General features: G+C 41.6%; 1 long non-coding RNA gene across 4 annotated transcripts in view; it reads left to right on the top strand.

Moving 5' to 3' along the window:
* Positions 1-26541, top strand: part of LOC142011206 (uncharacterized) — a 261545-nt gene that overhangs the window by 118128 nt on the left and 116876 nt on the right. For 3 of the 4 annotated variants that reach the window (XR_012644997.1, XR_012645000.1, XR_012644996.1), the window contains exon 3: positions 24288-24357. The exons of the other annotated variant lie outside the window; for it this stretch is intronic. This is a non-coding gene — a long non-coding RNA (uncharacterized LOC142011206). The remainder of the gene's footprint in view (positions 1-24287; positions 24358-26541) is intronic. 4 annotated transcript variants of the gene reach the window in all.

The raw sequence follows: 26541 nt of genomic DNA on the forward strand, positions 1-26541 counted from the left end.
GATCAGATTGCAAATTCCTTACTCACATTGGTGAGCAGCTACTCACCTGGCTGGCATGGAGTTCATCAGGTTTAATTTGTACTAGTTTCCTCCCTATATCAGCCAATGTTAATTCCCTCAATGTCATTTTCCAGTTTGAGTCAACTTTAAAAAAAGACCTTCAAATATTTCTTGCTCTCTGGAAGATGTGGCAGACAGCATTTAAGCGACTTGTCCCAGATCAAGTAGAGGTAGGATCTAAATGGCTGCTGAGGGCATGGTGAAATGATACTTCTGGCAATGACATAAGGTTCCATCTATGACTGTTGCTAGCAAACATTTCTGAAGGATGGAGATGGGACTCGGGATGGGAAGGGCTCTAAAGGATCTCTGAGGCATCTTTCCCAGGTATCTGGCTAGTGTCTCTTCCATGTATTGTGGGCCCAACTGGTTGGCATATTTTGCGGGAAGGAGATTTGTCCCTGGGTCGTTCAGAAGAGACCCTGGATGTGTGTTGCCTTTGTTGCACGGAGTGTGGGTCGTTTGCTGGTTTGAGCTGGAGCAAATAGTGGATTCTCTGTAACTTGGAGTCCCTAACATCACAATTTGAGGATTTCAGTAATTCAGCCAGAGGTCCTGAGTGAGAGAGAGTTCTGTGGCCTGCAATGTGAAAGAGGTCAGAGTAGATGATCATTACGGTCCCTCTGGTCTTACAGTGTACAAGTCTGTGATCTCATGAGTCCTTGTCGCTCAGCCTTCTGAGACCTCATGAGGATTAGCGTACAACTTCAAGCTAAACTTCAGATAAACTAAATGGAAAATGGAGTTCTGTGCTTAATGTCATTGAACCTGGTTTTCCTACCAACGCCTCTTCCAGGGCACACTACTGTACAGAGCACAAGAAACACTTTTGTTCTCAGTAACAGAGGGAGCTGTGCTCGTCTATACACTATCAAAACAAAAAAGCAGTCAAGTAGCACTTTAAAGACTACCAAAATAATTGTTTGGGTGAGCTTTCGTGGGACAGACCCACTGCTTCTGACCACAGCCAGACCAGAACAGACTCAATATTGTTCTCATTGGTACTTCACTGTTGTTTAAAACATTTGGCATTTTTCCAGGAATCCCCTTACAGGGATGGCTTTAGGGATGAAGCAATGAGAGATCATCTACACAGGAAATGTGGTACTCATACTTGCTAAAGTGTGAATTGAAATCACTCCAGGAAAACTAGAATAACTCTCCTTGGTAGTAATTGTAGTAGAGTGCCTTTTCCAGTTTTGCTCATATTCTGCAAGGGGACAAATCTAAATCACAAAAGTCACTTTTATTTGGGGTGGGTATGTCCCCATTGGGAGTATACTGGTATAAATGTAGTAGTTTAACTCTGGTGTATAATTAGACTGCTATAACTGGTAACATGTTCCTGTGTAGAGGAGTCCTAAAACTCAGGAGACCTGGGACTGTGTCAGATTTCCTGAGTGATTTTGGGCACATCCCTTAGACTATGTGTACCTTACAGAGCCTTACATTACAGAGTCCAATATAGCTTCCCTGGCAGAACCTTCAGTGTAAACTCAGTTTATGTGACAGGAGCTCTGCCAGTATAGTAGCATCAACACCCCGGAAGATGTTAGCTCAGCTGACTTTAGCACTCTTTCATAAGTATAATTGCTTCTACAGTTGGGCTTATGCTGGCATAGCTATGTTGGCTGAGGGTGAGAGTGCTTTTTGACATACTCCTAACCAACCCAACTCTAGAAGCAAAACTTTCTGGTGTAGACTAGGCTTCAGTCTCTCTGCCTCATTTCCTCATCTTTTGGATTATACCCGTTTCCCCCACCCTTGTTTCTTGTTCACTGAGAATGTAAATTCTTTGGGGTGGGCACTGTCTCTTATTATGCGTGTCAAGTTCCTAACACAATGCAACTTTGAGCTCAGTAGAAGCCTTTACACACAAGGGTATTATAAATAAATCTGTAACGTTCAATGGCAAACCTTATTAGCCTCTAAACATTTCATTTCTCTGCATTGTTTGTGTTCATGCTGCTGGAGATTTTCATTCACTGTGGTTTTTTGCCTCCAAGCTCAAGGTGATGTGAGTCTTTCATCAACAGGCTCCCTAACTGTGGACCTTAAAATCTTTGAACATAAATCGTATGTCAGAAATGATCTGTAAATTGGGAGGTTAAAATTTTAAAACATCTCACTTGGTATTGTGGTACATTTAAGGAAAAGTAGCAATGTTTTTAAATGCCCTATTTATTAGGTAATTTGAGACCATGTAGCCATGAATAGTTAGTTTTTAAAAAATGGGTTGCTATGAGTGTAACTTTTCAATGGTATACTGCTGTTTTTTTCAGTGACATTTTATGAACAAAGCACAGTCAGCTATGGGGGTTACCATAGCTGATCTCTGCATTGCATCACAGAGAAATTCCAGGTTGGGAGTGTCTTGCTCCATTATTGGCGAGGAATAACATCAAACATACGCCTAAAAGAATGAGCCCCAAGGTTTCGATAAATGTGTGGTAGTGGCTATGAGGTTAGCTTACACAATCAATCTGCTTTTAGTATTCCTCATTTCAAAAGAGGGTAGAGTACAGTATAGTTGTGGTTAGAGCAGCAATAAAAGAATCAAGATTCTTGTGTTCTATCCCTGATGCTTCCACTTACTCCTTGTTTATCCTTCAGCAAGATATTTAGCTACAGACAACCATGGCCTCAGCTAACCCTTTTGTAAGTAAGTTTAATAAAATATGTTTAGCTTACTCATGCTGTGGAACTTGCTTAATAGATCTTTGTAGGGTGCTTTGAGATCCTTTGATTAAAAACTTATGTAAATGCCAAATATTTTTAGGTTTTTTTGTATCTTATTTAATACTCCTGAAAATATAATTTTCTCAATCTCTATGGGGATTTATAGTATTTAAAACAGTATCTGGATGAGCTCCAGCAGAAATGAAGTAGAAATTTATGCATGATCAAGGGTAGCATACCAAGTAAAACAAACTAATTCAATTACATGTTCCAAAAGGCACCCTGAAAGCATTGGCATTTGCGAATTCCTTGTGGAACGAATGATGGGTTTTGTACATAGATCCAAAAATATGATTTCTTTTATTGGCAGGGGTGGGGGTAAGGGAATAAACTGCATCTAGACGAACACTTAACCAGAAAGTACCATTTGACAGACGTGCACTGCTAGGAAATGAATAATTATATAAAAGGAAATTTTGCTGAAGTTTTGTTTATTCAAATGTTTAAGATCAAGAAATTTCACTAAATCAGCCCCATGAATAAATACAGTGATGATTACCAGTTGTAGTGGCTTGGTTGGACAAAATAATGAATGCGGGTAAGCAGTGGAGAGATCAACAGCACGGGGTTTCTCGTAAAGTTTAAAAATAACTAAATCTGGGTGCAAGCTGGGCTGATTTGTGTCCAGATGGGAATGAGGTATTTATGAATAGTAGAAGCATATGGTTCACGGGGTCAGCAAATTTTCTGAGGTGGAGTGCCGAAATTTGACCTTTTGGCCTCTGTCTGCTTTGAGTGCCAGTGATACTTTTTAAAGTCACTAATAAACAACTTAGACACGGTTAATTAATAAATAAATGAAGATGCAGAGCTTCACCATTTAGTTGGTGATTGGTAGCATTAGGTGATCTTTTGTTAATCTACCAGTGGCAAGGCTTTGAGCAAGCTCCCAGTTGCCTGGGACGAGGAGGGGCAGGACTGAGCTCCCATCTCACGTGGCAATGAAAATCAGCTTGCGTGCCACTCTTGGTACCACTGTGCTGAGGGTTGCCGATCCCTGGTTTATCATAATCCATCTTTTACCAGTGCATTTTGTACGATACTGTACTGCTTTTCCCTCCAGGTCTGCTTTAGGGATTTAGTATTTCTTGGCTTTCTTGATCCATTCATTGATAAAATAGGAAGACTTGGTATTCTTGTTATTTACACCCACCTAAAGATGGACTTGACTTCCTTGCTGATTTACACAATCATGTTTTCTTCTAGATCTCCCCTTCATGGTGGAAAGTAACTTTGATTTATTTTTGCACTTCAGCATTGTAGTACTTAAAGAAAATGAATCAGGGAGTTCCAGATTTTCACATTTCTGGGTCACCCTTTAATTCTGATATTAGAACTGTCTAGTCACAAATTCCTTCACTGATTTTAGTGACTATTTCTTGGCTGCTTCAGAATGTTTTGGTGAGGGAAGGAGTACCAGGAAAGCCTCACTGCACATTGCAGTGACCATCAATTCAGAGTCACCCATCTTTCTTTATTCTTGTGGCAATACTAAGGTTAAAATACCATAAGTTTCAATGTCTGTAAGAGTAAACACAAAAGCTAACTTAAACAGGGATTGAATGGCTCAAATGATGAAAAAAAGCACCAGCAGAATGAACTCCTTTAAGTCCATCCTGCTGGGGTAGATGGGTTATGCTCTTAAAATGATAAATTTTCCTCAAATAGGCTGTCTTTGACTGTTGATAGGTGGCTGCACTTGCATGGAAGCAGAAGACAATTCAGGACAGTCATTCCTATGTACATTTTTGCTGTCGTATGTGCTGATTAAAGTCCACACGGCCAAATGCTGAAACTAGCCTGCAGCCTAAGTGGTTTTGTGCTGGGGTTCCCCATGAGGGCTGTGTGGAGGAGGAATTTTCTACCTCCCAGACTGCAGAGCAATACTGGAGATACACAAGAGAAAATGACTGTTAGATTGATATACAGTTCTGTAATGAGCTAATTTTGCTCCTGAGGCAAGAATTTAAAATTGTGATCCCTAGTGTGTTCATTGTACCTATTTTGTACAAAAAGTGAAAATATGTTTATAAAAACACATTCATTAATTATAGCTAAGATTTGCATAATCAATACATATATCTTAATAAATATAGTTGTAAAATAATCTATACATATAATCTATATATTAATACATATAATTACAAAATATCACCATGTCAGGTACTATTAGGTATTTGTTTATAATTGTACTTTGCATGCTTTTAACGTGGCAAACCCATCAATAATTATATTGAAATTAATATTATTCACTACCTTATGTGCTGTGGATAAAATGCACATATTTGATAATCTCCCCTGACATGTGGATGCTTGAAGGTAGTTCTTAATTAATTTTAGTTTACTAAAACTTCTTTTTCAAGAAGCCACAGTCACTGGCAAGCAGACAAAATATTCACAGGGCGATTTCCAAATTTGCATGAGATTTGGCCAGATTATATTCATGAATTAACCGTAGATGGCCCAGACTAGTCGCAGACGAACCCTTTGGCAACAGCACTAGCGCCTGATGCTTAAAACTCTGAATCTGATGAAATTTCTGAGGCATTCAAATCTCTGTCATATTTAAAACTTAAAGCTACTGCAGCTTTTTGAAGATTAGCAGTAACAGTTTAAACAAAAGAATCACCCAAAAGAAAACATCTTTATAGAAGTCGGACAAAATCTTTGTTGCCCAGCATGTTATTTTACTATACCAGTTTGAAAAAGATGTGCCCCTTACGAAGTGAGCAACTTTGGTCATCCTCGGCATGGGCAGGCATGTTGATGTGGCATGAGGCACGGGCGAAAATAGCTTAGTACAGGGGTGTCCAACCTTTTTTTCTATTGGGAACCACATGGCAATTTTTTACATGTTCCAGGGGCCGAACACAAAATAGCTCCAAACTGCCCCCTGCCCGCATGCTTAAGTTCATAAAACATCAAACAAGTCGCTTTGCAATAACATGGGTGGATCTAATTTTCTCCACATGCCCATTTTTCAAGCACCATTGTTCAATTAATATTTCATATTGTGAAAAAGTAACAACAGTATTTCAAATTTTCCCCCTGCCCCAGTCCCAGGCTTAACCCATCTCAGCCCCAAGCTGCCCCCCAACTACCTCACATGAGCATCACGCACTGCGCCCTCCACTGCTCCTTGGCTGGGCAGCTGCAGCTTCCTCCTCCTCCTCTGCACTGCTCCCCCAGTCCTCCTAATCCCGTTCACTGCCCTGCCACACTGAAATAATGGGACTCAATTTAATAGGTTTAATGGCTGGATCCCTTCTGCTTCCTGTTAAACCAGTTAAATTGAGTTATGCTCTTTCAGTGTGGCAGGGCAGGGAGCTGGACTAGGAGTCAGGCAGCAGGTTCTAGAGCCACAAATGGCTCCTTAAAGTGCCACATGCAGCATGGGGCCACCCAGCCGGCTTTTAAAAATGGTGCTGCTGCTGGCTCTGTAGGCTGGATTCACCATATGCCAGGGAAATGAAGTAGGAGCCTGACTAGAAAAGGAAACCCAGCTCAGTTCAGCTGGTTTTAGTGAGGTATAAATGGTATGGGAGGGGGTTCTACCAGCCAGTTGAAAGAGCTTCATTTGAGTGTGAGGAGGGGGCAGAGAAGTGGTGAGGGAGCTGTCTTAAATGCACCTTCTCAACTGTGCACCCAAAGCAGGTGCCTCACTCTCCTCACCCTTGTTACAGCTCTGTAATAGTTTTGAATTACTGGACTGATCCCCAAAGTTCTCTGTGAATTTTATGGCAAGGAATACTGGGAGCCTTGGTGTGCCATCCTCAAATCCTACCTCTCATTTTTAAGAGGAACTGTGCCAGAACACACCAATGCCCTTGTAGGTGGCAGGTTTTGGTCTTACTGAGTGACCATTCTGTTATAGAAGTTTTCCATTCCCTTGCATATTTTGCGTGCCATTCTTTTTACAGCATGGTTTCTACAACATAACTGTTCTCTTTGATTGAGCATAGATCTGTTGAAGTTGCAAGTGATTTCTGAAAGCCACGGAATAAGAATATTTGCAGTGACATCCACTGCTGTGCACAGAACTAATTCGTGGTGAGGCTTCTGATTAGCTCACCCACACTGAGACAGACACGACATTTTATGTTATGAAGTTTGCAATCAAACTCCTTAGGTGACTCAACTGCTAAAGCCATGAACGTGTCTATAACACAGTTGTTTCCTGCTGAAGGGATGGACCTCAAATGTAGGTGATCCTAAACTAATAGCTTAATTTATAAAAGCCAGGGCAGAAGTGATCTGACAAATCCATGTATTATTAAACCTATTGTGTTGCAAATCTGTTCCCAATACAGTTTAGTCCCTACATTTCAACCAGCACAAGTTCCCTAAAAATTAACTCCTACATCATGTATAAACATGATTATCTGCTGGTGACAGATCTTGAAGTCAGATTAGTCAGTCACAGTTAGTGGAGAATTCTTGTAGCTTATGAAATTTGGTTTAGGCCTTATAATCTTTGAGATGACTTCTTCATTTAAGCCACTTCTTCAAGGTTCTTTATAGCCAAAGGATGCTTTTGTGAGTATCGGGAAAGTTTTTCTTTTCTGAAATACATGGGCAACACTTCTGCAGTGGCCAATGAAAGCAGCACTCATTTTGTTCTGTGTAGATTTTGTGGAGGGAAGTGAAGGTCTTTAGATACGTAAACCTAATGTGAAATTTAATACTAGAAATAAAAATGGGCTTCCTGTTGATGGCAGCTCTCTCGTGGCACAATAACATCACTTGCCAAAACTGAAGACTAGGATCCCAGTCTCAGATATTTGTACTAAAGTCATATATATCCTGTTTTAATGGTGATTTAGTAATTCACTTTGGGGTGTTACTATTTAAGGAGATATTTACTTGGAAGATTAAATATTTAATATTTTTCTGATAATTATACCTACAGTTAGTGCACTACGAAAATTGAATTTATATCTGACATGGGATGCCTACACTGTTAGAGCATTGTGTAGCTGGAATTGATGTATCTAATATTGATTTACCAGGCCAGCCTGACAGAGGGAGGTCTACCAGAGAAATACTTAGAAGAATGAGGAGTACCAGGGTTGACTGAGCCCTTATGGTTTGATTTAACGCATTCCCACTAGGTGCACTAAACTGAACCCTGGAAGATTGAGCCTGATGTTTCAGTAAGTATAGATGTATTCTTAGTGTAATGAAATGGGGATTTCAGCGCATTTCAGAGGTGCCAAATGTCTTTGATGGAACACAATCATCATACCTGGCACAATTTAAAGAAAAAAGGGTGGGGTTTGTGATTAAGACACAGAACTAGGTCCCAGATACAGATTTTATTCCTGACCCTGCTGTGATCTTCCTGATAATAACCCATCTTGAAATATTCACTGGAGATGCTGAGTAAGCAACCCTGCCAGCCAGACTGGTCAGCCCTGTGTGGTTAACAAACAGGGGAAAGGGAGCAAAGGCCATCCTTGCTGTAGCATGTGCAGTCAGATGCCCAAATAGATTCCTTGAGCAGACTTAGCCTGAAAGGAGGTCAGCTGTCCTCAGCTTTGTTAGTTCCCTTCCTCACCTCTCTCCACACCAAAAGCAACACATACTTCTTCCTGTTAAGCAGCATCATTGTGCCTGTGTTGTTCTGACATCCCTTGGAGTTCCCGGGTCCATCTTCATTGTTTGAAATAATATAATAAATGTAGCACTGTTAAAAGACATCGGAGGGATGCTGTATGGAGGAGGTGGAATGCCTCAGAGCTACCCTGAGTTCAGGTTTGTAGCTCACGGTCACATACTGATCCTCAAACTTTGTCTCAGTGTTCTCCTCTGTGCAATGGGTACAGTAATACCTACTTAACCAGGGTGACATAAGATGTCAGGTTGCAACATTCCAAGTCAGATGAAAACCATAATTTTCAAAAGAAAAAAACCTTTGATTATCTTGGGGGGGGGGAGATCTGACCGTGTATTTCACAGACACTGTGTTTGGCAAAGACGTGTTTTGCCCCCAGACTGTAAATACACCAACATGAGCTCCAAATGGGAGTTTGATCCAGGAACCTCAATCATTAATTCTGCATAAAGAATGTTCAACAAACCAATAGGGTGTTTAGACCTGTCTTCCCGTGATCCTGAAAGATTCAGGCATCCATGAGGTCGGAGGGTTTTAGGCATACTCACAGGAAATGGAGGGTGATGATGGAGGAGATGTTGAGCATCCCCCATGCCTCATATTCTTGTCTCTGTGGTCTCCTATAGATTTCTCCAGTCAGGTTGAAACAAAGTAGTGGAGACCACAGGGATTAGCAATGTGTAGTGTTGGCATGTTTTCCCCTTGCTTCCTGACAGAAGACAGAAGTTGGGACTGCAGGGTGTGTTGGGTGTGTGAGGTGTCTGACAATGGCTATCTAGCCAGAGAGCTTCACGTAAACTGACCCTCTGTGCCAGTCCTGAACCTGTCTACAAGTTAAATACAGCCCATAAACAGATAAAGCCAACTGTGTCTACTAAACAACCTAAAAGACTCACCCAAAGCTGCTGCAGAAATAAATCTATTACCTCCCCATCCAACCAATCCATAAGCATCTGCAATAAATACATTACATTGTTCTCCATCTGTATTTCTCAAGAACCTTTCCTGACACCATAGTTCTGTGTCTAGAGCGATAGATTTTTCATTTCTTCCTTTGATCCCTTCTTGTATGTGTATCTTATTAGTTTCCATAACCTCCACAAATTCCTCTCTTCCTAATTTGTTATTGAAGAGTGCAAGATCAAAACAAAACACAAACAGCAACAACAAAAAACCTACTGCTTCCGGTTATTTTACTTCATTTGACATCTCACAGAGCTATGGATTTGCAGAACATTAACCACCCAGGATGACTTGATAGATTAAGTAATAGTAAGGCAAGCATGAGAACAATATATTTTATTTCAGAGAGTAGAGACATAAAAATCTTTCAGGAGAAAACAGAAAATAGAATCTTTTGTTATGGTTCATTTAGAAGTAGCTATAAATATGTCTCTAATGGTGCAAAATGTTTCAAGGTGGCAAAAATGTATGAGATGGATATTTCACAAGAAAGATTTTCCTTACTGAATAAGTCAAACAGGTATCATAAGGGCTTTGTCCATTTGACAATAAATCAAAAATGCTTTTCTTCCCAAAAGAGAAGTATGTAAATTTAGTTCAGTGATATTACGCATCTAGCTTTTGTTTCAAGGAGAAGTCTGGTTGAAAGGTATGGGGCTATTCCATTGCAGTCCTTTAGCTGGTCTTCTGTTACGCCGATGAAAAAAGCTACTTTTAAAGAGAGGCAGGAGGGAATCGTAGCAGATGCCTGTAAAGCAGGGCTTTGTTCTTTTAGGGGCTGGTCATGACTGCTAGCTTGAACTCTACCCTCTTAAAATCAGTGCCTTGCATGGTGACAAGTTTGAGGAGTAGCTGTGTTAGTCTGGTTCAGCAAAAAGCAATGAAGAGTCCTGTGGCAAATTTATCTGGGCATAAGATTTGTGGGCTAGAGCCCACTTTGTCAGATACATGAAGTTCGTTACTGAGTTTCCAGAGAGATTGGGAAGCTGAGGAGCTCTCTTACTGACCACTATACTTATTCACATGCATCCAACTTTCATGCAGAACACATCCCCCGATCCACTGTCTACAGCCAAGCCCTACAATACAACCGCATTTGCTCCAATCCCTGAGACAGACACAAACACCTACAGGGTCTCGCTCAAGCATTCTTAAAACTACAGTGCCCATTGGGGAAGTGAAGGAACAAGCCGACAGAGCCAGGCAGGTAGCCAGAAGTCACCTACTATAGGACAGTCCCAACAAAGAAAGTAACAGAATGCCATTGGCCATTACCTCCAGTCCCCAGTAGTCCCCAGCAAAAACCACTCCAGCACATTGAGGATGAACAACTTACCCTAGATGATGAACCCTCATTCTCACAGGCCTTTGGAGACAGGCCAGTCCTTGCTTACAAACAGCCATCCAACCTGAAGCAACACTCACCAGCAACTACACACCACAGAAGCACCAACCGAGGAACCAGTCCCTGAAACAAACCCTGTTGCCAGCTCTGAAGTCATATCTACTCCAGCAACATCATCGCAGGACCAAACCACATCAGCCACGCCATCAGGGGCTCAGTCACCTGCACATTTACTAATATGACATATGCCATCGTGTGCCAGCAATGTCCCTCTGGCCACATACACTGAACAAACTGTACTGTCTATGTGCAAAAGAATAAAAAGACACAAATCAGACATCAAGAAAAGTAACATTCAAAAACCAGTCGGGGAACACTTCAAGCTCTATGGAAACTCAGTAACAGACTTGGAAATTGCCATAGTTGACTGGTTTATTTTTAAACAGACTGCAGTGTGAATATACAAACTTGGAAGTGATAAGCAAACTTGACACCATCAGACTGGGTCTGAATGGAGCTTGGGAGGGGCTGGCTCACTGTGTAGAAATGATGCTTCTTGGAATTTGTTAACACAAAACAGAGACTTCGCCCTCCAAAACAAGGCCCAGATTGGTAATGGCTAAAACTTGTTAAGTTTGTGATATCTCCAAGCGCACATAATGAAATGGAGATTTCAGTTCATTTCAGAGCTGTTAAGTGTCTTTGGCAGAAAATAAGCAACACAACTAACAATCTAAGGAAAAAGGATGGGGCTTGTGGTCTAGATGGTGCTTGATCCTGCCATGACTGCAGGGGACTGGACCTGATGACCTCTCAAGAGTCTTTCCAGTTCTATGATTCCGTGTGTGGTATGAAGGAGTGTGTTAGCTGCAGGTTCGTGTAAATGGGCTGATGAGACAGGTGCATTCACAGATGATGTCTCCTTGAACAGGACATGTAGGATGAGAGGGGGAAGTGGTTTGAATTAGGCAAAAATAAAAGGCTATTCTAAGCCCCTGCCCACTTTCTTATTCTCACTTTATCAACGGGTGGGAATGGGCCACATCCGTCCTGAATGAATTAGCCTCATTAGTACTGGTCCTCTGCATAGTAGTGTAACACCCTCATTGTTGCATGTTTATATATCCTGCCCAAACTGAAGTTTCCACTTCATGCAGCTGATAAAGTGTGCTCTGCGCCATGAAAGTTGATGCCCAAATAAATGTGTTAGTCTTTAAGATGGCATAGCCCTCCTCATTTTATCTCTTAAAATCAGAGGCTGTGTCTACACAAGAGGCTTTTCTAGACAAAATGGCTTTTGTTATGAAAAACCACGGAGAGTCTACATGCAAAATGCACTTTGTCGACAGTTTGACAAAATCCAGCATATCCGTCGGCGGCATTATACCCCTCCCTGTTCAGGTATAATGCCTCACTCACAACAGTGTTCTGTTGACAAAACAGCTATGTAGGTGCTCCCCAGCTCTAGACAGGGGTTCTGGTTCACCAGGCAGCCCTATTTGCAGAGCTTCTGGTCAGCTATTCTGTTGAGAGAGCAGCCGGGCAATATGGCTGCTCTCTGTCGACAGAGCAGATTGCTCTTTCAATCTCTTTTTATGTGTAGATGCAACCTATCAACAGAAGTTCTGCCAGGAAATCCCTTCCGACAGTGGCTTCTGTCGACAGAGGCTTCTCATGTAGACATAGCCAGCTAGTCTTCCTATTTCCCTGGGACTGAGTCTCTATATTCTTACACACCAATGTAATAACCTTGAACAAAATATGCCTCGTGAGATATCACTTGAAATCTAATATCCCACCTGCTCAGTAATATGGTGAAATGTGTGTAGTGAAGTCAAGTATCAGAGGGGTAGCCATGTTAGTATGGATCTGTAACAGCAACGAAGGGTCCTTTGGCACCTTACAGACTAACAGAAAAGTTTTGAGCATGAGCTTTCGTGAGCACAGACTCACTTCATCAGATGCTGGTCTTGGAAGTCTGCAGGGCCAGGTATAAATAAGCCAGAGCAAGGCTGGGGATAACAAGGTTAGCTCCCCAGCCTTGCTCTGGCTTATTTATACCTGGCCCTGCAGACTTCCAAGACCAGCATCTGATGAAGTGAGTCTGTGCTCACGAAAGCTCATGCTCAAAACTTTTCTGTTAGTCTATAACGTGCCACAGGACCCTTCGTTGCTGTATGCATGAAGTTATTACCATAAGCTTAAATTTGGTCTGAAACTTGTTTACCAAACAAGTTTGGATAAACCAGCTTCTCAAAGACAAAAGGACAAGTTGATGCTCCTAGTCAGGCATAGTTAAAGTAGATAGGACATCACCAAAACAGCGGCTAATCTTTGGCAAGGAATGGATTTGTTTCTCTCCTCCAAGGAGGCTCTGTGCATTCATAAATGTTCTAAATATAATTGATTGCAGTACCGTAGAAGCTTAAGTGCACCAAACAAATGATTTTTCACAAAGCTACTTATCTTCATTGAGGCGCCATATATTTAGAGAGGAAGGCCAATCTTTTATGATTAAGTCACTGGGATGGGACTCAGAAATTCCAGCTTTGATATTGATTTTGTCCCTTATTTATTATAATAGCTTGGGTGAGTCCCTTGATCTTGGTTACTAAAGTTCCTAATATGGAGTTGGTAATACTGCCTTAATCTTCCTTGTGTATTTAGTCTGTAAAGCTTCAGCTCAGGGACTCTGTGTATGGTTCCCTTCTCCCCACCACCCCATAAACCTAGCACATCCAGACTCCATTCTCAGATGACTTATCTCGGTACTAGCTGTCTTAATGTCAGTAACACTATTATGGTCAAACTGCAGTCGTATGTAGAGGTATATCATCCCTTCAGTACATCTTGAGGAGTTACTTAGTTTCGATTTTCACCAAGTGGGTGATGATACCAAGCTGTGAGGGTGTGCATGTGCTTTGATGGACTGGATTATAATTCAGTATGAAATGAACAAACTAGAGAAATGGTCTAATGTAAACTGGATGAAATTCAACAAGAACAAATGCAAAGTACTCTGGTTAGGAAGGAACAATCAGTTTCATACATACAAAATGGGAAATGACTGTCTAGGAAGGAGTACTGTAGAAAGTGGTCAAAGACTAGATATGAGTCAACAGTGTGACACAGTTGCAAAAGAAGCAACCCGCATTCAGGAATGTATTAACAGGAGTGTTGCAAGCAAGACGCAACTAATTCTTCCACTCTACCCTTTGTTGGTTAGGCCTTAACTGAAGTACTGTGTCCAGTTCTAGGAGCCACATTTCAGAAAAGACGTGGACAAATGGGAAAGGGTTGAGAAACAAAAACAATAAAACAATAAAAGTTCTAAGAACATGACCTATGAGGGAAGATTGAAAGAATCTGGTTTGTTTAGTCTGGAAAAGAAAAAAAGGGGAGGGCACATAACAGCTTTCAAGAACCTAAATGTTTGTTCTTACGAAGAAGAAGAAAATTATCCTCCATTACTCCTGAAAGCACAAGAAGCAATGGGCTTAAATTGCTGCAAAGGAGATTTAGGTTGGACATTAAGAAGAACTTCCTGTCTGAGTGGTTAAATTGGAATAAATAATAAAGTGGAATAAATTGCCTGGGGAGCGTGTGGAATCTCCATCATTAGAGATTTTTTAAAAACAGGTTAAACAAACACCGGCCAGGAGTGGTCTGGATGGTGCTTGATCCTGCCATGAGTTCAGGGGGCTGGACTTGATGACCTCTCAAGAGTCCTTCCACCTCTGTGATTCTGTGTGTGGCATGAAGGCAAATGTTAGCTTCAGGTTCATGTAAATGGGCAGATAAGACAGGTGTTTTCATAGGTGCTGTTGCCTTGAACAGGACTTGTATGATGAGAGAGGGAAGTGGTTTGAATCAGTCTATCAGTCAGTCCAAAGGCTTTTCTGAGCACAGGAAACTGCTCCATGCTACCCGTTTAGAGAGTGCTGCAAATGTTCAAAGAGTACAGGTTGAAAATTAGGCTGCTTTAGCTTGAAAAGGAGGAGAGACACAGGAATCATCACTGAGGTATTTCTGGTGTTTAATATAGACTGAAACTGGAGCAGAGAGAATGCGGCTTATCTAAGCCCTAGACAGAAGAGCGTAGCTCTTCCTCTGCGTTTAGTTCAGGAGGTACTCTGTCTCTCTCCCACACATTCCCTGTATGTATACCTCCTCAGTAATGCTATTATGGTGGGTTTAATGAAAACATATGACCCCTTATTTTCAACTTCTCCGAAAATACGGGTAGGACGACACACAGAATAGAAGTAAAGGGCAGCATATTTAGATCCAATAAAAGACAATACTTTTTAATACTTTAAAAAAAAAAAACATAGGTTCACATGTAACACAGTATCTCAGGCAGCTGTCAAGGCAACTCTGGTAGCTGCATTCCAAAGCATTTGGTAAAGTTAGGATCATTATTACTTTTGCAGCTGTGCAAGTGTAGATAATGACTCAGGCTTCACTGTGTAAAGCAATAGCTGGTGGAGAGTGAGATCTTTCACTTCTACACACAGCATTTCCCATGAGTCCAAGTTCACAATACGTTGTTTGCCATCCTTTGAAGCATCAGATATGGTCAGGCCTTGAGGCCAGATGGACCAATGCTCTGACCAAGTAAAGCAAATTCTATATGTCCAGCAAGTGATTATCTATTCTTCTGAACCACATATGTGGGATATTTGGGAATGAGCAGATTCTTTGCCTCCAGTGAGGAAGCCTTGCTCAAGGCAGTAGAGGTCTAAGATGTTTGGTTACATAAAGTATTATTCTGTCTGATAACTGGGAGCTAGTGGAGGTTGGGTGGGCAACAGTCTTTGCCAGGCTCTGGGCAATACGGGGGGAGTGGGTTCAGCTCTAAGCCCCCCAAAAGAGGCAGGGCTTTGGGAGGAAGATGTGGAGCTAAGGACAGCCACCCTAAGCGCCACATGGACTGCACTGTGCTCTGCTGCTGCAGTAGGGGCATCGGGGCATGGAGTCTTGGCTCATGTTAAATCGCTAGGGTCTGGGACTAATTCACTCCTTTGCGCTCCTCCCACAATCTGTGGCCCAGAGTGGAAGAATGCAAAGAGAATGTCAGTGTGACACATTAGGAAAATGTCTCAAATGCATGGATGTTGCAGTAGGTAAGAGGTGAGGTGAGAGCCTGTGTGAGAGTTCTAATTGTTATGGATGAAGAGGAAAGGCCATATCTCAGGCCACGTCTACGCAATGAGATACAATCAATATGTAATACATTTGACTACTTAATCTTGCTATTATGAATTTGAATAAAGTGTCCAAAAAGCTTCTTGAAATTTGATCCACCTTTTCTCCATGTCGAATCTCTGCATCCCCATTGTCCCGTGCAAGTTCGACAGCATGAGCACTGCATTGTGGGCATCTATCCCACAGTTCCTTAGCTCCGATTGCTTGGGGGTGTTTCATGTTGGAATCCCAGAATTCCAAGCACTATCCCAGAATTCACTGTATCACTAACCACACAGTAAAGAACTGGAGGTTGCACCTGCTGCAGCATTCCAGTGCAAGCATGGATCCATGAACACTCCAGCTCTTAGCACAGATCCTTTCAGCAGTCACAGCATCTGCCGCACAATTTGTCCTTCAGTTCCAAAGCTCAATGACGCTTGACTATCCTACTGGTGGTGATGGTGCTGCTGTTGATGTTGACGATGACAAGGAGGGTGGTTTGGAACAGCAATTGTGCCAACTGTAGTCCAAGAACTCAGAGCTGGTGGCTGCCATGGCTGCATTGCTGACAGAAAAGCGGCAGTTTTGGACTCAAGAGACCAGCTCGCACTGGTGGGATCACATCGTTCTGGAGGCCTGGGATGACCAGCAGTGGGTGGAGAACTTCTGCATGTGGAAGTCCACTCTTGTGGAATTTTGTAATGATGTGACACCGCCCTATAGCACAGCAACAGCAAAATGAGGCCGCCTGTAATGGTACAGAAGCGAGTGGCAATTGCACTGTGGACTTTGCAACCCCCAGCAGTTACCGGTCACTGGCAAATCAGTTCATGGTAGGCAGATCTACAGTTGGGTCCGTGGTGATGGAAGTGGCCCATACAATCGCTCGGTGTCTTCTCAGGAAGACTGTGACCCTGGGAGATGTACCGGCAATAGCGGATGGCTTTGCTGCCCAGGAGCTTCCTAACTGCGGTGGGGCAATAGATGGCACACACATCCCCATCATGGCCCCATCCCACCTGGCCTCCAAGTATATTAATCAAAAGGGGTACTTCTCAATGGTCATGAAGGGATTGGTAGATATAAAGGTCGTTTTACCGACATCAATGTTGGCTGGTCAGAGACTGTTCACAACGTGTTCATATTCCAAAATTTGGGACTGTACCAAAAGATCCTGGGTGGGACATTTTTCCCTGATCAAAAAATCAAGGCTGGTGATGTGGAGATGCCCATTGTTATATTGGGTGTCCCTGCTTACCCTTTGCTTCCCTGCCTGATGAAACCCAACACAGGAGCCTTGGACCCCAGCAAGGAAAATGTTGATCACAGGCATTTGAAACTGAGGTTCAGATGTTTCTTGACCCATTTGGATGTTTCTGAAGCTAACATGCCCACCGTTATTACAGCATGTGCTATTTTGCACAACACGTGTGAATCAAGGCAGGAGGCTTTCCTGTCTGTCTGGAATTCTGAAGCAGAGGCAATAGGCTTCCAAAACTGCAATAGGTAGTGCACAACAAAGTGGCCGTACTTGGAGGGTCACCGTGTAGCTTTGTGGGATACATATGGGACACTTCTGTGGGCTAACAAATTTGAATTAAGGACATGGTGCTTCCACACTAGCCTCGAGTTGAAATTTTAAGTTAGAAATACCGATCCCGTAATATTGATATTCTGTGTTCAGCATTGCACCTCAATAAATCAAGTTAACAGTATTACGTGTGAAGACAGTCACATATTAATACTGAGTGAAAGCCTTGAAATTTCAATTTATCTCATAGTGTAGACACAGCCTTAGAAATGTTATCAGAAAGAATCTGCAAGATTTAGATACAGCCTGGATGCAAGTGTCTAGTGAGAGGGTAAAGCCGAAGATGCTGCTGTCGGGGTGACCATAAAAAGAGGTAGATTTTGAAAGACACTGTAGTGCATTAATCAAGCCCAGCAAGATGTGCTTTTTATACCAGCACTCTCTTACAAAAAAATAAAAACCCAGCATTTTATACCCTATTGCAGACTCTGGTTTTGGGAGCAGTCTTTGTTTTGCTTTTTTTTTGGTTTTGTTGGTGCATAGTGGTGGTCTGAAGTCCAAGGAATAAAGGAGTGTTTAGTTGTACTTTATTTTCATGAACATAATAATCATGTAATTAAAGACTATTTTCATGATGCATATGCACATGGGGTCCAGATTAATATTATGTAGGCATCTTTTATTCAGATAGTTCCTAACTTCTGAGTGCTTGACTTTGTGTGACCTTAATTTCTTTTAACATAGCTTTTTGTACCTCACTTCCTGTGTGTGTGTGTGTGTGTGTGTGTGTTTAATAAACTAAAAAAACAAACTCTTTTGTGTGGTGGCATATTGATACCCACATGGACCATTATCAGGATAGGAACCTTCAGATCCAGCATGCCAACTGCTTGAGCTGACCGAGTAAATGGTAACAGTACTAGGTTATTATCCTGTACATGAACCCTCTTCAGAAGTGGAATGGGGCATGGAGCTAATGGGGTTCATGCATATTTTATGACCACAGAGGAACTATGAGACTTAGATAGCACAGGAGATGGAGAGAAGTGTTATATTGTGGTTACTGATTTTTATTTCTGTTACTCACAATCTTGACTAGGGATGTCTCAACCCCTTCAAGGCGTTCCTGCAACTTCCTGTCTTGCCCATAGCTCTCTTCATCCCAGACTCTTTCCTAGGTAATATTTCTGGCTCCTCCTCCTGTATGGTGATTGGGAAAAATCTAGTCAGCCAAAACCAGGGTCCTATAATGGGGAAATCTCTAGTAACCTTAATGTTAGTGTCAGTGCTCAAAAAAGTTTCCTAAGTCATGAGTCCAACATATACTTGAATCAAACAACCCTGTCCTGGAAGGCCTGGAAAAAATCCTATGTCTTGCAGTATGTTCAGCTAGACAACAAATCCGTGCTATGTTCGACTAAGGAGTGTGAGTTAGTGAAGCGGCAGAGGGCTTCTATCTTCTTTGGAGTCAGAAGAAATACTTTACTATGTCAAGAAGGAGAAGTGCAAGGGAAGGAAGGAGACCGTTCCCATCTCATGAAGTAATCCTAGTAAACCGTTCTCCCCCATCATCTTCTCCCTTCTTTCTCTCATGTGCCTCCTGCTGCTGTTTCAAAAGAGGGGATGGTGATCCAGGCTACTGGCAGTAAATGACACAGACTGGCTAACCTAGTGAGGAGGACTTTAAAGTAGGTTTGACGGGGGCAGGGGAGCAAAGCCCACAGGTAGGTGGAGAACATGGAAACCCGGGTGATGGGTCACAAATGGGAGGCAGCATGGGCAACTATGTCAGAGTAAAAAGAGGGTCAGGGCAAAACAGGGAGGCAAGATCAAATCAATATCTTAGATGCCTATATACAAATGCAAGAAGTATGGGTAATAAGCAGGAAGAAATGGAAGTGCTAATAAATAACTATAACTATGACATCGTTAGCATCACAGAAACTTGGTGGGATAATACACATGATTGGAATGTTGATATTGAAGGGTACAGCCTGCTTAGGAAGGATAGACAGGGAAGAAAGGGGGGAGGTGTTGCCTTATATATTAAAAATGTACACACTTGGACTGAGGTGGAGATGCACGTAGGAGATGGATGTGTTGAGAGTCTCTGGGTTAGACTAAGAGGGGTAAAAAACAAGGGTGATATCCTGCTAGGCATCTACTACAGGCCGCCTAGCCAGGTGGAAGAGGTGGATGAGGCTTTTTTAAACAACTAACAAAGTCAAGCAGGGCCCCAGATTTGGTGGTGATGGGGGACACCAACTATCCAGATATATGTTGGGAAACTAATACAGCGGGGCACAGACTTTCCAGTAAGTTCTTGGATTGCATTGGAGACAATTTTTTATTCCAAAAAGTTGAAAAAGCTACCGGGGAGAAGCTGTTTTAGATTTGATTTTAACAAATAGGGAGGAATTGGTAGAGAACTTGAAAGTGGAAGGCAGCTTGGGTGAAAGGGATCATGAAATCATAGAGTTCACAATCCTAAGGAAGGGTAGAACAGAAAACAGCAAAATAGAGATAATGGATTTCAGGAGGGCAGATTTTGGTAAACTCAGAGAGCTGGTAGGTAAGGTCCCATGGGAAGCAAAACTGAGGGGAAAAACAGCTGAGGAGAGTTGGCAGTTTTTCAAATGGATATTATTAAGGGCCCAAAAGCAAGCTATCCTGCTGTGTAGGAAAGATAGAAAATATGGAAAAAGATCGCCTTGGCTTAACCAGGAGATCTTGCACGATCTCAAAATAAAAAAGGAATTGTATAAAAAATGGAAACAAGGAAAAATTACAAAGGATGAATATAGGCAAACAATACAAGAATGCAGGAGAAAGATTAGAAAGGCTAAGGCACAAAATGAGCTCAAACTAGCTACAGGCATAAAGGGAAACAAGAAGGCTTTTTATAAATATATTAGAAACAAGAGGAAGACCAGGGAGAGTGTAGGGCCATTGCTCAGTGAGGAGGGAGAAACAGTAACAGGGAACTGGGAAATGGCAGAGATGCTTAATGACTTCTTTGTTTCGGTCTTCACTGAGAAGTCTGATGAAGGAATTCCCAACATAGTGAATGCTAGTGGGAAAGGGGTAGGATTGGAAGTTGAAATAAAAAAAGAACAAGTTAAAAATCACTAAGGAAAATTAGATGTCTGCAAGTCACTATGGCCTGATGGAATGCATCCTAGAATACTCAAGGAGCTGAAAGAGGAGGTAGCTGAGACTTTAGCTATCATCTTTGGAAAATTGTGGGAGACAGGAGAGATTCCAGAAGACTGGAAAAGGGCAAATATAGTGCCCATCTATAAAAAGGGGAATAAGAATAACCCAGGAAACTACAGGTCAGTCAGCTTAACTTCAGTGCCAGGAAAGATAATGGAGCAGGTAATTAAAGAAATCATCTGCAAGCACTTGAAAGGTGATAAGGTAATAGGAAACAGCCAGCATGGGTTTGTAAAGAATAAATCTTGTCAAACTAATCTGATAGCTTTCTTTGATAGGATAACGAGCCTTGTGGATAGAAGCGGTAGATGTGGTATACCTAGACTTTAGTAAAGCATTTAATATGGTCTCTCATGATATTCTTATCAAAAAACGAGGCAAATACAATTTAGATGAGGCTACTATAAGATGGGTGCATAACTGGCTGGATAACTGTACCCAGAGAGTAGTTCTTAATGGTTCTCAATCCTGCTGGAAAAGTAGAACAAGTGGGGTTCCACAGGGGTCTGTGTTAGGACTGGTTCTGTTCAATGTCTTCATCAATGATTTAGGTATTGGCATAGAAAGTCCACTTATTAAGTTTGCAGATGATACCAAGTTGGGAGGGGTTGCAACTGGTTTGGAGGATAGGGTCATAATTCAAAATGATCTGGATAAATTGGAGAAATGGTCTGAGGTAAACAGGATGAAGTTTATAAGGACAAATGCAAAGTGCTCCACTTGGGAAGGAAGAGTCAGTTTCACACACACAGAATGGGGAGAGACTGTCTAGGAATGACTACAGCAGAAAGGGATCTCAGGATTATAGTGGACCACAAGCTAAATATGAGTCAACAGTGTGAGGCTGTTGCAAAAAAAGCAAACATGATATGGGATGCATTAACAGGTGTGTTGTGAACAAGACATGAGAAGTTATTTTTCCGCTCTACTCTGTGCTGGTTAGGCCTCAGCTGGAGTGTTGTGTCCAGTTCTGGGCACCAAAGTTCAAAAAAGATGTGGAGAAACTAGAGAGGGTCCAGAAAAGAGCAACAAGGATGATTAAAGGTCTGGAGAATGTGACCTATGAAAAAAGGTTGAAAGAATTGGGCTTGTTTAGTTTGGAAAAGAGAAGATTGAGGGGAGACATGGTAACGGTTTTCAGGTATATAGAAGGGAGTCATAAGGAGGAAGGAGAGAACTTGTTCTTCTTGGTCTCTGAGGATAGAACAAGAGGCAATGGGCTTAAACTGCCGCAAGGGAGGTTTAGATTGGACATTAGGAAAAAGTTCCTAACTGTCAGGGCGGTCAAACAGTGGAATAAATTGCCAAGGGAGGTTGTGGAATCTCTATCGCTGGAGATATTTAAGAACAGGTTAGATAGATGTCTATCAGGGATGGTTTAGATAGTCCTGCCATTGGGGCAGGGGGCTGGACTCGATGGCCTTTTGAGGTCCCTTCCAGTCCTAGTGTTCTATGATTCTATGACCTGTTAAACCACAAACAGGTTTAAACATTCAGGCTTTATCCAGACCTACACTTTATAACCCTGTTCATGTAAGCATCATGCTATCTGGCACAACCTTGGATTGCAAAAGATGTCCCACTTATTTTTAAGAGTAGGCTACAAGCTGCATAGTTGGACTCCCTCTGTTAAAATCAGGGATGGTCTAGAGACTCTATGTGGTGCTTGGTTCTGCCATGAGAGCAGGGGGCTAGACTTGAGGACCTCTTGAGGTCCTTTCCAGTTCCAGTATTCTATGATTTATAAACTTGAGTGTGGAAACAGCCAGAGACTACAGAACTAGAATGCAAACCATCAGCTTGCAGTTCAGATATATGTTTAACGATTGATTTGTTTTATTAGCACTATGTCCATCCTATTGCTGACCGGTGAGTCTGTTGGAGTAAAAAAAAGCCTTCTTTTGCTGATCCTGTAGTTTGAAGCTTCTTGTATTTAGCTCATAATCTTCTATTTTGCAGAGAGAATACAGCCAATTTTGAGATACAGTTTTGTCATTCTTGTTGCATGGGAAGTAAAGAGCATACAGTCATGCCTTTAAAATGTTAATGGACGTTGTGAGAATAAATCACTGACATTAAAGGCTATACTCCTTTTAGTCTGAAACTTGACATTTTCAGAGACTGCACTACTCTCTTTCTGGCTACTGTTTGTGCTTCTTCTGTCTGGCGTCCATGCCAATCATTTAAAAAATGTTCGCACCAAGCCTTAGAATTCATACCATCTCAGACTGAAGTATGTTTCACATTTATTTTGGGTCTGATGTTCTTTCTTTTCATCCTTCATTGCTGTTTTCATTGGTGTATAATGGTCAAGCTTTCTCAAGCAGTTTGGTTCACCGGGTACTCATCTGTTGTGTTTTTACTGGTTTTTCCACCTCAGAGAATATCTTTTAAGATTTTTTTCAGGAAATTCAAGCAAGTAGTTGCCTAGGATCCAGGCAACACTCTGTCTCCAAATATCAGTATGGATGTTATTTGTCTTCTTTCTTCACTCACACTTGGTGCAAGATCCCTCTAGAAATTAACTCATTCTATCCAGTTGCAGTGATAGAGTTCAGATTCTTATTTTTTTTCCTTTCCCACCCCCAACATTAAGAATAGTATGAAAGCTAGAATTGATATGATTGATGACACTGGATTGCTAGATACTGCTAATTATATTTATTGTAATGTATTAGCTCTTACAGTTTATCTACCAATTCTAAATTTTCTCCCTACAAATATGTATGGTACTTGCTCAGGGAATTAACCTGTTAATAAAGCATGTTCATTCAAAATGATAAATTGGAATGAGTTAAGGGAGTCAGCCAAGTTAAATGAACAAACTTCTCTATTGATTCTTGTCAAAGCTGTCTCTGAATATGATGAAGCATGACAGGAATTAATTAAGCAATGATTCCTGAGGCAATGGGCTCTGTGGGTGGATGAGACCACAATGTGAGTTTATATGCATCAACCTGAAAATGTAGGCATTTTGATATATATTTTCAGACCAACTAGGGTTTTGAAGGACCATATACTACTAATAAAGCCTTCAGTCAGGGTACAGCTGCCATGAGATGTCTTTTTTACAAACTAGAGGCCTTTCTGCATTGCAATTTATTAAATCCTTTAAGAAGAGAAAGTTCCAGATCAATATGCCTGTGGCAATGGAGCAGTGCTGTTCAAAACATACATAACTAAAACGGACCTGCATAATTAAATTGAATATTTTAGTGTGATCTGAATGAATTAGGGCTTTTGTTGCAGAAAATGGTTCAATTTTTCACCCATTCAGCAGGGCTGACAATCACTGGGGGCCTCAAGGAGAGATGGGAGGGGGCCTCTGCACTGTGCCCCCCGAGGGAGGTAGAGCCAAGGGTGGAAAGTTCATGGAACCTCGGGCACTCAGCCCTTAAGACCAACCAGGCCACAGTGCTGGGCCAGAGCTCTGGCCACTGCCATTGTCAAAGCAGCAGTGGTGGCAGCCATACCTCTGGGCCCCATTGAAATGCCGGGCCTCAGGGTAATTGCCCCCTTTAAGCTCCCTCCTCCAACACTGTCTGCAGACCTGCATTCATTTTTGAAAGTTTTGATCCTAGCTGTTGATATCTTTTCAGCTATCTAATGTATCTTACATATATTAATAGGTGTCTGAGCACCTCAAGCCTCTCTGAGGAAGGGAAGAAAGAAGGCCCAGTGGAACGCAAGCTAGTAAACGTAAGTACTATATATAAAGAACCAGCTTCAGATTCCCCTCATGTCATACCTCTAATAGAATCTTAGAAACATAGGGCTGGAAATTACGTCAGAAGGATTTCAAGTCTGTTCCCCTGTGCTGACGTAGACACGTGTATACCCGAGTCATCCCCAACCTATGTTTCCCTTACCTGTTCTTAAAAACCACCAATGGTGGGCAGAGAGAACTTTTTCCAGTGCTTAGGTATCCTTGCAGTTAGGAAAAAAAAAAAACCTAACGTCTAATCCCAGTCTCCCTTGCTGCAAAGAAAGGCATTAACTGCTTGTCTTAACCTTCATGGATATGTAGAACAATTGATCCCATCCAATTTCATGAGTGGTTGTCACAGAGAGTAGACTCAACATATATCCCCTTAGACTTCACTTCTCTACACTAAACAGAGCCCATTCCTTTGCTCTTCTCTCACAGGTTACGTTTTCTAAACCTGTGGTCGATTTTGTTGCTCTCTTATTTCCTGTCTCCAACTTTTTCATCTCTTTCCTTAACTATATTGCACCAAACTGGACACAGTACATCAGCAGAGATCTCTCCTGTGTCAAGTAGACTGGAACATTTATGCACCCATACTTCATATATGACACCTCTATTAATAATTTCCGGAGCATGCCTTTTTCACAATGACATTGCAATATTGTATTTAGCATCATACTCGAGTTGTGATGTGCCAGAGCTATGAGACCCTTTTCAGGAGTACTGCAGCTTAGCTAGTTATTCCCCATTTTGTATTTCTGCATTTTTTTTTTCTCCTGAAGTGAAGTACTTTGTCCTTGTCTTTATTGAATTTCATCTTAATGATTTCAAACTGACTCTCCAGTTTATTACGATCATTTCAATTTTAATCCTTTGAAGTATTTGCAATCTTCTCTGCTTAGTCTCATTGGCAGATTTGATAAGCATTCTCTCCATTATCCAAATGGTTAAAGAAAATATTGATTAGTACCAGGCCATGGAGGGACCTCTATGGGACTCCACTTTTCGTCTTCCCAGTTGGACAGTGAATCTTGGTAGCTACTCTTTGGCTACGTCTACACAAGAAGGCTCTGTGGAAGAAGTCACTGCCAGAAGGGATTTCCTAGCAAAACTTCTGTGAACAGATTGCATCTGCACATAAAAGCAGATCAAACAGCCAGACTGTCCTGCCCTATCTCAACAGAACGGCTGACTGCCAGCTCTGCAAACAGGGCTGTCCGGTGAATCAGAAGCCCTGTCTGCTGAGAAAAGGGCCCCAGAGCATCTACATGGCTGGTTTGTCAGTCAAGAGAGGTGTTATACCTGAAGAGGGAGAGGTATAATGCTGCCAGCGGATGTGCCGGGTTTTGTTGACAGACTGTTGACAAAACACATTTTGCATGTAGATGCTTCATGGGTTTTCCCAACAAAAGTCCAGTTCTGCCAGGAAAAGGCTCTCATGTAGATATAGTGCTTGAGAATAGTCTTTCAACCAGTTATTCCTCCACCTTGTAATATATTCATCTTGAGCCTATTGCCCTAAGTTCAGTGTGAGGTTGCCATGTGAAACTATATCAAAAGCCTTGAAGTGCTACTACATCACATCTGCTGCTAACTTCCTATCCCCTAGGCCATTTTCCTTGTTCAAGAAGGAAAATTAGTTGGTTTGGCAGGATTTACTCTTTAAAAATCCATGTCAGCACTTATTTAACATTTGAATTTTTTCAATGAGCACTTAGTCCAGGCCAAAATTTAATGACTGTGCATACTGTCATACGTCATCACAATTTTATAGAAAAATATCATAAAAGTCAATAGACTATAGTTTAATAGCTCATGCGGAAATTCTATAACAAGGCTACAATTCTTTATTGGATGCTTGAGGTGGATCATAATTCAATATTAGGGATATAATTCTTATGTTCTTTAGGTTTTTAGACTCTTAACATTTCTATACAACCCTATTGGTTTCTTGCCTACGATAATTTATAATATTTTCAAAGAGGACAATTCTCAATAAGGCTTTACATTATTATCGACTTCAATGGGCTTTGACTCTGTCCCTTGTAATAATGTCCTGTGTATTCTGTACCATGAGGGGCATGACAATACTTTTTGAATGTCAGTCCTTCCTTTTGTTTGGGGAAAGTGTCATCTGCCACCATCATAATTAGCTAAAGCGCTCCCCTGCATGG

This window comes from Carettochelys insculpta, chromosome 3 (assembly GCF_033958435.1).
Source record: "Carettochelys insculpta isolate YL-2023 chromosome 3, ASM3395843v1, whole genome shotgun sequence".
Classification (NCBI taxonomy): Eukaryota; Metazoa; Chordata; order Testudines; family Carettochelyidae; genus Carettochelys; species Carettochelys insculpta.